Raw genomic sequence first — 13,016 nt, 5'->3', positions numbered from 1 at the left:
ATAGAGGAGCGCCCACGTCGGAAGCCTGCCATGGAGTCTGGGTAAACGCTGTACCATTCCAGATACCACTCCAAGCGTGTCAGCACCATCCTTTCCATAACCTTCCCAATGCAGCTGGCTAGAGCAATGGGTCGGTATGATGGCAGATCTAGCGGCGATTTGCCAGGTTTAAGAAGCGGAACCAAGCGGCTGCACTTCCATTCTGGCGGCACCAAACCCTTCCTCCAGGACTCGTTGTACATACTTAGCAGCATGCGTCGCGCCTTCTCTCCAAGGTTTCCGAGCGCTGAATATGTCACACCGTCAGGCCCCGGAGATGATGAGCGCCTGCAGCTTGCCAGTACTCAATGTACTCAATGGAGGAGCTTGAAGTATGACAGAGAGCGTTACCAAGGCGCCTGTGTTCGCGCTCGAGCAAGTGATCTTGCCGCGGGTGAGACGCCCACTAAAAGGGCGCTTGGTCTCGAAAAAGCGCAAGGACGCCGAAACCATATCGATAAGGTCTATTGCAACGGGACTCTCGCGAGCGACAATGAAACCATCGAACGGGCCTTTTTTGCGTATTATCAGTCACTATTTGGAGTTCGAAAAGCGAATGTACAGGGTTTTAAAGAAGAGTTTCTTAAGCGCATGCCGCGGCTTAGTGACGACACAAAAAAGCTTTTAGAAGGCAAAATAACGGAAGGCGAAGTGGAACGCGCGATTGGTCATCTGAACCCTGGAAAGTCACCGGGACCCGATGGCCTAACCGCTGCGTGGTATAAGACGTTTAGAACAGAACTGTCCCCGGGGTTAGCTGAGCTGTTCAATGAGGCGTACGAACGGAAAACTCTGCCGCCCTCCGTTAGCAAAGCACATACGATATTAATTCCTAAAACGGACGAAGGAGAAAAACTTAAACTGGTGACATTGTATAGGCCCATATCGCTGACCAATGTCGACTACAAGATTTTTATGAAGGTTCTGGCAGCGCGACTTCAAGGTGTCATTAAAGAAATTGTTGGAGAGCACCAAACTTGTGCAATCAAAGGCAGAACTATTAGCTCAAACATTCACAAGATGCGGTGTGTGCTAGAGTGTTGTGACGAGGATTTACTTGGCGTTGCTGTGCTCCAGATAGACCTGGAGAAAGCTTTTGATTGTGTTGCGCATGATATTTTGTTTGTTATCTTAGATCATATTAATGTTGGTTCCATCATCAAGGAGGGAGTGGCCTTGGCGTACCAGAACTGCACAACACGTTTAATTGTTAATAAGTCTTTGGGGGCCCCCATTCACGTAATGCGTTCTGTGCGTCAAGGCTGCCCCCTCAGTCCACTTTTGTTTTGTATTTACATCGAAGCGATGTGCATAGCGATAACGGAAAACGAAAAAATACGTGGCTTCAGCTTGGCGGCAGTGGAAGTTAAGCTGCTGGCATATGCAGATGACATTGCGGTGTGTTGTACGAACAAAGAAAGTGTAGAGGAAACGATAAGTGTTGTGAAACATTTTTGTAGCGTCACAGGGAGTCGCGTAAACTGGGGGAAATCCCTTGGGCTTTGGCACGGAAGGTGGCCTTCAAAGCCGGACCATTTGCGAATGTGCACTGGACGGAAACACCGACAAAGTACCTCGGTGTTCCCCTGGAATGTTATAACGGCAGCGAGGAGTATTGGTCGCGTCAAACAAAAGAGACGAAGGAAAAAGCAGACAGATGGAAAGGCATGAACCTGTCTGTTTTTGCTAGGGCTACTGTGTGCAACATGTTTTTTATCACTAAACTGTGGTATGTAATGCAGGTGCTACATTGTTCAAGGATCAACGTGCAAAGGCTGCACAGAGTGTTCGCAGTGTTTATATGGGGCTCGGAATGGGAAAGGTGCAGACGGACCAATTTGTTCAGGCGCGTGAAGGACGGGGGTCTCGGTTTGGCGCACCTATTTGTGAGACAATTAGTAAATAGATTTTTGTTTTTCCGTGACGTCAGGGATCCGTTTTTGCGTACGGTATGCCAGCTCAGGTTAGGAAGTGCTTTACCAGATCTTGTTGTCACTACGGATAGCCGGCCCGTGACGTTGCGTGGCTATCTCAAGGAAGTGGTGGACAGTGTACGTTTTTATCTGTTCGTTTTTCGTTAGACTACCTAGCAAGCGTTAGAAGAAAAGAATTGTAAAAAGATGTATGTGATATGGTTTTGCCAGTACCATTGTACAGGGCCATATACAGTGGAAGACCGAGACAAAATGTACTGAAGCGCGTGAGAAACATGCAGGAGTGAAAACATTTTTCTTCAAGTTACACACAGGGACACTATCAGTAAAGACTTTCACAGAGGAACGGGGCTTTTTTACACCATGGGGGTCACACTGCTTGATATGTAAGAAACCAGAAACAATAGACCATGTTTTCTTGCATTGTTGGGAAGGGGTACACTTCTGGGACATTTTGCAGAGGACAATAAAGAAGGATTTTCCACTGGATCCCCACGGGATAAGGTATCTCGCAGTAAAGAATGATGAGGGGGTCCCATTTGATGTAGTGATGTTGACCGGTCTCCACTGCATATGGCGTGCGCGAATGGCCGGATACCACTTCGACCCGGATGCAAAACCAGCAGCAATTTATTTCAGGCAAAGCATGTCTGCATTCATTGAGTGTAGTAAAATACAGAATATCGAGCCAGAATGGTTGTCAAGGTTTGAACCTCTGGCAACCCTTAAGTATTTTTAAGAGGACAACATCAGTCCAAATGGGACTGATGGCAATGCTTGTTCCTTTTCCTTTGTATTGTATTATGTGAGTGTGATATGACTGCCCTGTACAATGTCCAAGCCAGGCAATAAAAAAAAAAAAGCTGAAACATCTCCTCGTTAGTATAGTGGCCAGTATCCCCGCCTGTCACGCGGGAGACCGGGGTTCGATTCCCCGACGGGGAGCGTCGTGTTTTTTTTTTCTTTTCCCATGGCGCACATTTATTTTTCAACTTAGGCTATCGGAACCTTTCTCTCCTTCCCCATATCTGAAGACACGGATGTTCTCCGCGATATACTGCGCAATTAGTAACGACATGGCAGTCCATGTGCGCGCTGAAACATCTCCTCGTTAGTATAGTGGCCAGTATCCCCGCCTGTCACGCGGGAGACCGGGGTTCGATTCCCCGACGGGGAGCGTCATGTTTTTTTTCTTTTCCCATTGCGCACATTTATTTTTCAACTTAGGCTATCGGAACCTTTCTCACCTTCCCCATATCTGGAGACACGGATGTTCTCCGCGATATACTGCGCAATTAGTAACGACATGGCAGTCCATGTGCGCGCTGAAACATCTCCTCGTTGGTATAGTGGCCAGTATCCCCGCCTGTCACGCGGGAGACCGGGCTTCGGTTCCCCGACGGGGAGCGTCGTGTTTTTTTTTCTTTTCCCATGGCGCACATTTATTTTTCAACTTAGGCTATCGGAACCTTTCTCTCCTTCCCCATATCTGAAGACACGGATGTTCTCCGCGATATACTGCGCAATTAGTAACGACATGGCAGTACATGTGCGCGCTGAAACATCTCCTCGTCAGTATAGTGGCCAGTATCCCCGCCTGTCACGCGGGAGACCGGGATTCGGTTCCCCGAAGGGGAGCGTCGTGTTTTTTTTTCTTTTCCCATGGCGCACATTTATTTTTCAACTTAGGCTATCGGAATCCTTCTCTCCTTCCCCATATCTGAAGACACGGATGTTCTCCGCGATATACTGCGCAATTAGTAACGACATGGCAGTCCATGTGCGCGCTGAAACATCTCCTCGTTAGTATAGTGGCCAGTATCCCCGCCTGTCACGCGGGAGACCGGGGTTCGATTCCCCGACGGGGAGCGTCGTGTTTTTTTTCTTTTCCCATTGCGCACATTTATTTTTCAACTTAGGCTATCGGAACCTTTCTCACCTTCCCCATATCTGAAGACACGGATGTTCTCCGCGATATACTGCGCAATTAGTAACGACATGGCAGTCCATGTGCGCGCTGAAACATCTCCTCGTTAGTATAGTGGCCGGTATCCCCGCCTGTCACGCGGGAGACCGGGCTTCGGTTCCCCGAAGGGGAGCGTCGTGTTTTTTTTTTTCTTTTCCCATGGCGCACATTTATTTTTCAACTTAGGCTATCGGAACCTTTCTCTCCTTCCCCATATCTGAAGACACGGATGTTCTCCGCGATATACTGCGCAATTAGTAACGACATGGCAGTCCATGTGCGCGCTGAAACATCTCCTCGTTAGTATAGTGGCCGGTATCCCCGCCTGTCACGCGGGAGACCGGGCTTCGGTTCCCCGAAGGGGAGCGTCGTGTTTTTTTTTTCTTTTCCCATGGCGCACATTTATTTTTCAACTTAGGCTATCGGAACCTTTCTCTCCTTCCCCATATCTGAAGACACGGATGTTCTCCGCGATATACTGCGCAATTAGTAACGACATGGCAGTCCATGTGCGCGCTGAAACATCTCCTCGTTAGTATAGTGGCCAGTATCCCCGCCTGTCACGCGGGAGACCGGGCTTCGGTTCCCCGACGGGGAGCGTCGTGTTTTTTTTTCTTTTCTCATGGCGCACATTTATTTTTCAACTTAGGCTATCGGAACCTTTCTCTCCTTCCCCATATCTGAAGACACGGATGTTCTCCGCGATATACTGCGCAATTAGTAACGACATGGCAGTCCATGTGCGCGCTGAAACATCTCCTCGTTAGTATAGTTGCCAGTATCCCCGCCTGTCAAGCGGGAGACCGGGCTTCGGTTCCCCGACGGGGAGCGTCGTGTTTTTTTTTCTTTTCCCATGGCGCACATTTATTTTTCAACTTAGGCTATCGGAACCTTTCTCTCCTTCCCCATATCTGAAGACACGGATGTTCTCCGCGATATACTGCGCAATTAGTAACGACATGGCAGTCCATGTGCTCGCTGAAACATCTCCTCGTTAGTATCATTCTGCTTCCGGCAGCCGTGCTGAACGGATCGCAGTGTCATGGGCTCCGGCGGAGCAGCGATAGCGGCCACTATGGGCCGCGGAAACAGGAATACGGAAGACAAGGAATATCAGTTTATTTTGCCTCAGCTGCCAAAAGGAAAACTTATCAATAACACCGTGCTTTTACACGGAGATGTCAGGGCCAGGCCTTACAACGTTGAAGATATTCGGGATGCGCTCACGCCGACGGGCCTGCTGCCCAATGTGGTGAGCCTCGGCGCTTATCAGATAAACCACTTGTGGGCGGTGACCTTCAACGACGGTGCTCCCACGAAACGCCTACTTGCACTGAAGGAGCTCCAGGTCAAGGGGAGGCGCTGCGTCGTCGTAGACCCGCAGGACCAGCAGGTGAAGCTTAGGCTGCACTGGCTGCTGCACGGGGTGAGCGACGAAGATGTGCGGGCTTCACTGGCAGCATTTGGAAAGGTGGTGGAAGTGAGCCGTGAGCGGTGGCGGGTCCCGGGCATGGCAGACAAGTGCTCAACCACAAGGACGGTTCTACTGAAGTTGAAGAGTGGTCTCGTGGTTGAGGACCTTCCACACCAGATCCGCGTGGACGGGGAGCTGGCCCTGGTTGTTGTGCCTGGACGGCCGATGCAGTGCTTGCGCTGCCAAGGCACAGGTCATGTCCGCCGGGAGTGCAAGGTGCCACGCTGCTCCCCTTGTAGACGCTTCGGGCACGTCGAAGCCGACTGTGTTCGGACGTATGCCTCTGCAACAGGACCAGCGAAGAGCGAGGTGGTTGCCGAGCTCGTCATGGACGCGGCAGAGACGGAGGAGGCCGCTGAAGGAGCCGGCAGCCCAGTGGTTCCTGTGACTACTGGAGGGGCGGCGCCGGCAGACACACCCAAGGTTCCGGAGGCTGACCAGCATTTGACTACACCGGCCAGCGCCCTGTCAGCGGTCGGGCCTGAGCGGGTCGAGACGGACGTGGTTCCAGTGGGGGCAGCCGACACAACGGAGAGTCAGGGAGAGACGGCGGCGGACAGCGAGGACGAGAGGTGCGTGACCAGCGCCACGCTAAAGCGTCCACGCGACGACTCGGGAGAGCTGGACGGGGCGTCGTCCACCAACAGCCAGGAGCCGCCTGCGAAGGCGCCGCAAGGGAGGCGGCTTAGTCTCAAACCTAAGCCGAAAGTCCCCACCGACAGGAGACTGGCCGACAAGGCAAAGGAAAACAGCGCCGGGAAGCAGGATGGTCCTGGAGGCGGCTAGCCGAGGGCTGGTCGTGAGAGGTAAGCACCATGCTCCGGGCCTACTCCTTTAGCGAATAAATCACCATGGCATTGACTCCGCCATTCAGCATAGCTACGCTTAACGTCAGAGGGTTGGCGGCTAGGCGTAGGCAAAGTCAGCTCTCGCGGTTGCTCACAGACCAAGACATAGACGTCCTAGCCGTCCAGGAAACCAAGGTAGACGGAGAGGAGGAGACCGGGAGCATGGTGCGCCGTTTCACTGACCGATATTACGCGGTCGTAAGCCACGCGATAGGAACGTCCGCGGGTTGTGTTCTTTTTGTGAAAAAATTGCAAAGCCTTCTTGTGCAAAGTGTTTTTTTCATGCCAGTCAGGCAGAATTGTTTATTGTGACTTTGTATATGGTGCCACTGAATTCAGAGTAATATGCGTATACGCACCGAATAGTGTAAAAGAGCGTACTCAGTTTTTTTCTAACCTGTTTCAGTGGACAAAGTGTGATAAGAGGGTGGTTTTGTTGGGGGATTTTAACTGTGTTTTAAGTGCTCGCGATAGTCAATAGCACTGGCGTTCGTGACAAAAGCAGTGACGTGCTAGGCAAATTAATAAACGAAAATGAGTTGGATGACGTGTATGAATGTGTCGCAGCAAATCGCGAAGTGATGTACACGCGATTTCAAGGCAATAGCCATGCGCGTTTAGACCGCATATATCTATTCCTAGATATTTTACCTATGTGTCACGATTTTTCGGTTGAGCCAGTGTGGTTTTCAGATCACTGTTTGGTTGTGTGTCGCATAGGCATGAAGAAACAGTGTAAGGCTTTCAACTGGGAGTTATGGAAACTGAACGCATTGTTATTAAAAGACGAACCATTTTTAGAAGCAGTGCACGAGACCATTAATGAAGTGCTTATGGAAAAAACTGAAACAGTCGCAGAGAAATGGGAGTGTTTAAAGCAGAAGGTGAAAATGAAAGCGCTAGACAGATCGAGCACGCTAAAATTCGAAGCGCAAATAAAAGAAAGAAGTCTGAAGAAAACACTGCAGCAGCTGATAGCCCTAGAAAGTCGGGAGCCTGGGACTTGTAAAGACGAGGTGCGCAATGTCAAGGAAAAATTAGAACTGCATGACAGAGAGCGTTATCAAGGCGCCTGGGTTCGCGCTCGAGCAAAGGATCTTGCCGCGGGTGAGACGCCCACTAAAAGGGCGCTTGGTCTCGAAAAAGCGCAAGGACGCCGAAACCACATCGATAAGGTCTATTGCAACGGGACTCTCGCGAGCGACAATGAAACCATCGAACGGGCTTTTTTTGCGTATTATCAGTCACTTTTTGCGGTTCGAAAAGCGAATGTATGTACATGGTTTTAAAGAAGAGTATCTTAAGCGCATGCCGCGGCTTAGTGACGACACAAAAAAGCTCTTGGAAGGCAAAATAACGGAAGGCGAAGTGGAACGCGCGATTGGTCACCTGAACCCCGGAGAGTCACCGGGACCCGATGGCCTAACCGCTGCGTGGTATGAGACGTTTAGAACAGAACTGTCCCCGGGGTTAGCTGAGCTGTTCAATGAGGCGTACGAACGGAAAACTCTGCCGCCCTCCGTTAGCAAAGCACATACGATATTAATTCCTAAAACGGACGAAGGGGAAAAACTTAAACTGGTGACATCGTATAGGCCCATATCGCTGACCAATGTCGACTACAAGATTTTTATGAAGGTTCTGGCAGCGCGACTTCAAGGTGTCATTAAAGAAATTGTTGGAGAGCACCAAACTTGTGCAATCAAAGGCAGAACTATTAGCTCAAACATTCACAAGATGCGGTGTGTGCTAGAGTGTTGTGACGAGGATTTACTTGGCGTTGCTGTGCTCCAGATAGACCTGGAGAAAGCTTTTGATTGTGTTGCGCATGATATTTTGTTTGCCATCTTAGATCATATTAATGTTGGTTCCATCATCAAGGAGGGAGTGGCCTTGGCGTACCAGAACTGCACAACACGTTTAATTGTTAATAAGTCTTTGGGGGCCCCCATTCACGTAATGCGTTCTGTGCGTCAAGGCTGCCCCCTCAGTCCACTTTTGTTTTGTATTTACATCGAATCGATGTGCTTAGCGATAACTGAAAACGAAAAAATACGTGGCTTCAGCTTGGCGGCAGTGTAAGTTAAGCTGCTGGCATATGCAGATGACACTGCGGTGTGTTGTACGAACAAAGAAAGTGTAGAGAAAACGATAAGTGTTGTAAAACATTTTTGTAGCGTCACAGAAAGCCGCGTTAACTGGGGGAAATCTCTTGGGCTTTGGCACGAAAGGTGGCCTTCAAAGCCCGACCATTTTGCGAATGTGCACTGGACGGAAACACCGACAAGGTACCTCGGTGTTCCCCTTGAATGTTACAACGGCAGCGAGGAGTATTGGTCGCGTCAAACAAAAGAGACGAAGGAAAAAGCAGACAGATGGAAAGGCATGAACCTGTCTGTTTTTGCTAGGGCTACTGTATGCAACATGTTTTTTATCAATAAACTGTGGTACGTAATGCAGGTGCTACATTGTTCAAGGATCAACGTGCAAAGGCTGCACAGAGTGTTCGCAGTGTTTATATGGGGCTCGGAATGGGAAAGGTGCAGACGGACCAATTTGTTCAGGCGCGTGAAGGACGGGGGTCTCGGTTTGGCGCACCTATTTGTGAGACAATTAGTAAATAGATTTTTGTTTTTCCGTGACGTCAGGGATCCGTTTTTGCGTACGGTATGCCAGCTCAGGTTAGGAAGTGCTTTACCAGATCTTGTTGTCACTACGGATAGCCGGCCCGTGACGTTGCGTGGCTATCTCAAGGAAGTGGTGGACAGTGTACGTTTTTATCTGTTCGTTTTTCGTTGGACTACCTAGCAAGCGTTAGAAGAAAAGAATTGTAAAAAGATGTATGTGATATGGTTTTGCCAGTACCATTGTACAGGGCCATATACAGTGGAAGACCGAGACAAAATGTACTGAAGCGCGTGAGAAACATGCAGGAGTGAAAACATTTTTCTTCAAGTTACACACAGGGACACTATCAGTAAAGACTTTCACAGAGGAACGGGGCTTTTTTACACCATGGGGGTCACACTGCTTGATATGTAAGAAACCAGAAACAATAGACCATGTTTTTTTGCATTGTTGGGAAGGGGTACATTTTTGGGACATTTTGCAGAGGACAATAAAGATTTTCCACTGGATCCACACGGGATAAGGTATCTCGCAGTAACGAATGATGAGGAAGTCCCATTTGATGTAGTGATGTTGACCGGTCTCCACTGTATATGGCGTGCGCGAATGGCCGGATACCACTTCGACCCGGATGCAAAGTCAGCAGTAATTTATTTCAGGCAAAGCATGTCTGCTTTCATTGAGTGTAGCAAAATACAGGATATCGAGCCAGAATGGTTGTCAAGGTTTGAACCTCTGGCAACCCTTAAGTATTTTTAAGAGGACAACATCAGTCCAAATGGGACTGATGGCAATGCTTGTTCTTTTTTATTGTATTATGTGAGTGTGCAATGATTGCCCTGTAAAATGTACAAGCCAGGCAATAAATAAAAAAAAAAGTCACAGTTTCGCCGCAAGGGCGAAGCAATGAATGCGATAGCAAGAAACTAATGCTATACGAAGTGAGGCCCGCCAATGGACACTCTCAGTTTGAACAGCGCTCCTGTTGCAAAGGTGGCCGAAGCAGCGAAGGAAAGTAGCGTACTTCAAGTGTCGAGCTGTGACACTTGATAGTTCGCGCTCTTCTTCTGTTTGTTCGTTTAGTGGCGTCTCTTGAGCCCGAGTGACTTTCGTACGCTCCGTAACATGAGCGCGGACATCACGGTGAAAGCATGAAACATCCCTCTTCCCCTCACCACGACAAAAACGGGCGAGCAGACAGCGAAAGGGCAAGGTTCTCCCTGCGCAGATATAAGAAGAAGCGAGCGAGCTCGCCGACGACTTTTAAATGCGCCCGTCGCGCTCCTAGCGCCATCTCGCTGGTAATGAAGAAACGCTTATAAGCGAATGCTGTCTCAGAGTCCGTCCAGCGGTAAAGGGTGTGTATATAACGCTCGCCGTTAGCTACGTGGAGGATCTGCGTTTCCTGGCGTAGTGGTTAACGCCACTCGCTGCGGAGCAAGAGGTACCTGGTTCGATTCCGCGCTTCGAAAGCATTTTTTCTGAATTATTTTTCTTTGGGGCTTTCATATATATATATATATATATATATATATATATATATACATACTTATACATATACGGTGCATGACGGCGGCGACGGCGACGGCGACGGCAAAATCCAGCCGAGACTGTCCATATAATTGCTATCGCAATAAAAATCTCCTCGTTAGTATAGTGGCCAGTATCCCCGCCTGTCACGCGGGAGACCGGGGTTCGATTCCCCGACGGGGAGCGTCGTGTTTTTTTTTCTTTTCCTATGGCGCACATTTATTTTTCAACTTAGGCTACCGGAACCTTTCTGTCCTTCCGCATATCTGAAGACAGGGATGTTCTCCGCGATATACTACGCAATTAGTAACGACATGGCAGTCCATGTGCGCGCTGAAACATCTCCTCGTTAGTATAGTGGCCAGTATCCCCGCCTGTCACGCGGGAGACCGGGGTTCGATTCCCCGACGGGGAGCGTCGTGTTTTTTTTTTCTTTTCCCATGGCGCACATTTATTTTTCAACTTAGGCTATCGGAACCTTTCTCTCCTTCCCCATATCTGAAGACAGGGATGTTCTCCGCGATATACTGCGCAATTAGTAACGACATGGCACTCCATGTGCACGCTGACACATCTCCTCGTTAGTATAGTGGCCAGTATCCCCGCCTGTCACGCGGGAGACCGGGGTTCGATTCCCCGACGGGGAGCGTCGTGTTTCTTTTTCTTTTCCCATGGCGCACTTATTTTTCAACTTAGGCTATCGGAACCTTTCTCTCCTTCCCCATATCTGAAGACAGGGATGTTCTCCGCGATATACTGCGCAATTAGTAACGACATGGCAGTCCATGTCCGCGCTGAAACATCTCCTCGTTAGTATAGTGGATTCCACTTCCGGCCACGACAGTGAACGGACGTGCCATCATGTGCTCCCGTGTAGGGGCGGTTTCAGCGGCTCGTGTGGGCCGCGGTATCAGGTGTACCGAAAAGCCAGGCGAAGATTTCCAGGTTGTTCTGCCTCATTTGCCTTCAGGTGATTCTGTTTTGCACACGGTTTTTTTTGCATGGCAATTTAAAAGCCAGACCGTATCGAGTGGAGCATGTCCGAGACAGCCTTGCTCGTCTTTCGCTGCTGCCGGAAGTGGTCGCCCTTGGGGCATACCAAATGAATCACCTGTGGGCAGTGACGTTCAAGGATGATGAAGGCAAAAAGAAGATGCTGGCGGCGGAGTCATTCGACGTCAAGGACCATCGCTGTATGGTGATTGACCCCCGTGACCGTGGTGTGCGGCTAAAGCTATACTGGCTGCTTCATGGCGTGCCGGACGAAGACGTGCGAGTTGCCTTGACGCCTTTCGGAAAAGTCACCGAAATAAGCAGAGACAAGTGGAAGGTCCAGGGTTGCAGTGACAAAGGGTCAACTACCCGCTCGGTTACAATGAAACTGCATGTGGGCGTTACTGTGGACGACCTGCCACACCAACTGCGTGTTGCGGAAGACATGGCGCTCATCGTCATTCCTGGCAGAGCACCGCTCTGCCTCCGATGCCGGGGCATCGGGCACATTCGACGGGACTGCCGCGTGCCGCGTTGTGGGGTTTGTCGTCGCTATGGCCACGATGACTCTCACTGCGTGCGGTCATACGCCAGCGTTACCGGGCCAAGCCGAACGGATGAAGTCTCTGAGCACCTGATGGACGCCGCGGACGCCGAAGAAGCGAGCAGGGAGGACGACAATGTGTAAATGCCTGTAAAGCCCCTTGAACCTTCTTCAGGAGCCGCACAGGAAGGGACCAGTGAAAGCGACAAGCCCCTTGTTGCGCCAGGAATGAAGGCAGAGAAAAAAGCAGGAGACGACGACGCGAAAGCCACGAGCGAGTCATCGTCAGCTGCGCGAGAGGTCGGCCCGGGTGCAACGGACGTCGAGATGACCGCGGCAGGAGCCATCGCTTCAAAGCGGGCTCGTGAGGCATCTGACAGCACAGGAAACGTGGGCACGTCAGGCACCGGAGAACCTCCAAAAAAAGACAGCGACTGGTCGGCGGCCTACCTTGAAACCAAGGCCAAACCTGCCGCCTGACCGTGGGGAGACCCCAACGCCGCCTCCGCCTTAGCGGAGGAGACGTTCCAGAGGAGCACAAGTACCCACTGCTGCGACGTGAGTAGGACACCCGGCCAAGCAACCATCACGAAATGGCGACTAACTTTAAACCTAATATGCGCGTTGCGACGTTGAATGCAAGGGGACTGTATTCACGCAGGAGGCAATGCCAGATTAGTCGCATTCTTTTGGAAAACGACGTAGACCTTTTGGCTGTACAAGAAACTAAAATGGAAAGCGAAGAACAAACTGAGCAAATGGTTCAAGTTTTTCGCCCTAGGTACAATGTATGCGTTTGTCATGCTGTGGGGCGGTCAGGAGGTTGCGTCGTTTTCATTCGTAGTAGCATCGCGGTTGTTGAAAATGTGTCCACCTGCGATAGCGGTAGGCTGGTTGTGTGTGATTTTTTTTTTCTGGAATGCCTTGGCGTGCCGTGTGCATTTATGCACCGAACAGAGCGCACGAACGAGAAGAATTTTTTAAGGCGGTTGAGGGGTTTTTAAAAACAGAAAGAAGTGTTGTGTTCCTAGGAGACTTTAATTGTGTCTGTAGAGCTGAA

The 13,016-nt window shown here is 50.2% G+C and overlaps 6 non-coding genes across 6 annotated transcripts; all 6 read left to right on the top strand.

Moving 5' to 3' along the window:
• The first annotated feature begins 2,846 nt into the window (after nt 1-2,846).
• Nucleotides 2,847-2,918, top strand: Trnad-guc (transfer RNA aspartic acid (anticodon GUC)). The gene has a single exon. It is a non-coding gene; the product is annotated as a tRNA-Asp (tRNA).
• A 160-nt stretch (nt 2,919-3,078) lies between these two features.
• On the top strand, nt 3,079-3,150 carry Trnad-guc (transfer RNA aspartic acid (anticodon GUC)). Its single transcript has one exon. It is a non-coding gene; the product is annotated as a tRNA-Asp (tRNA).
• Nucleotides 3,151-3,770: 620 nt separating this feature from the next.
• Trnad-guc (transfer RNA aspartic acid (anticodon GUC)) lies at nt 3,771-3,842 on the top strand. Its single transcript has one exon. It is a non-coding gene; the product is annotated as a tRNA-Asp (tRNA).
• A 6,689-nt stretch (nt 3,843-10,531) lies between these two features.
• On the top strand, nt 10,532-10,603 carry Trnad-guc (transfer RNA aspartic acid (anticodon GUC)). Its single transcript has one exon. It is a non-coding gene; the product is annotated as a tRNA-Asp (tRNA).
• A 159-nt stretch (nt 10,604-10,762) lies between these two features.
• Nucleotides 10,763-10,834, top strand: Trnad-guc (transfer RNA aspartic acid (anticodon GUC)). The gene has a single exon. It is a non-coding gene; the product is annotated as a tRNA-Asp (tRNA).
• A 160-nt stretch (nt 10,835-10,994) lies between these two features.
• On the top strand, nt 10,995-11,066 carry Trnad-guc (transfer RNA aspartic acid (anticodon GUC)). Its single transcript has one exon. It is a non-coding gene; the product is annotated as a tRNA-Asp (tRNA).
• The last annotated feature ends 1,950 nt before the right edge of the window (nt 11,067-13,016 follow it).

Source organism: Rhipicephalus sanguineus, chromosome 10, assembly GCF_013339695.2.
Source record: "Rhipicephalus sanguineus isolate Rsan-2018 chromosome 10, BIME_Rsan_1.4, whole genome shotgun sequence".
Lineage (NCBI taxonomy): Eukaryota > Metazoa > Arthropoda > Arachnida > Ixodida > Ixodidae > Rhipicephalus > Rhipicephalus sanguineus.
Note: the sequence above shows the minus strand (reverse complement) of the source record. Positions and strands in the feature narration are given on the sequence as shown.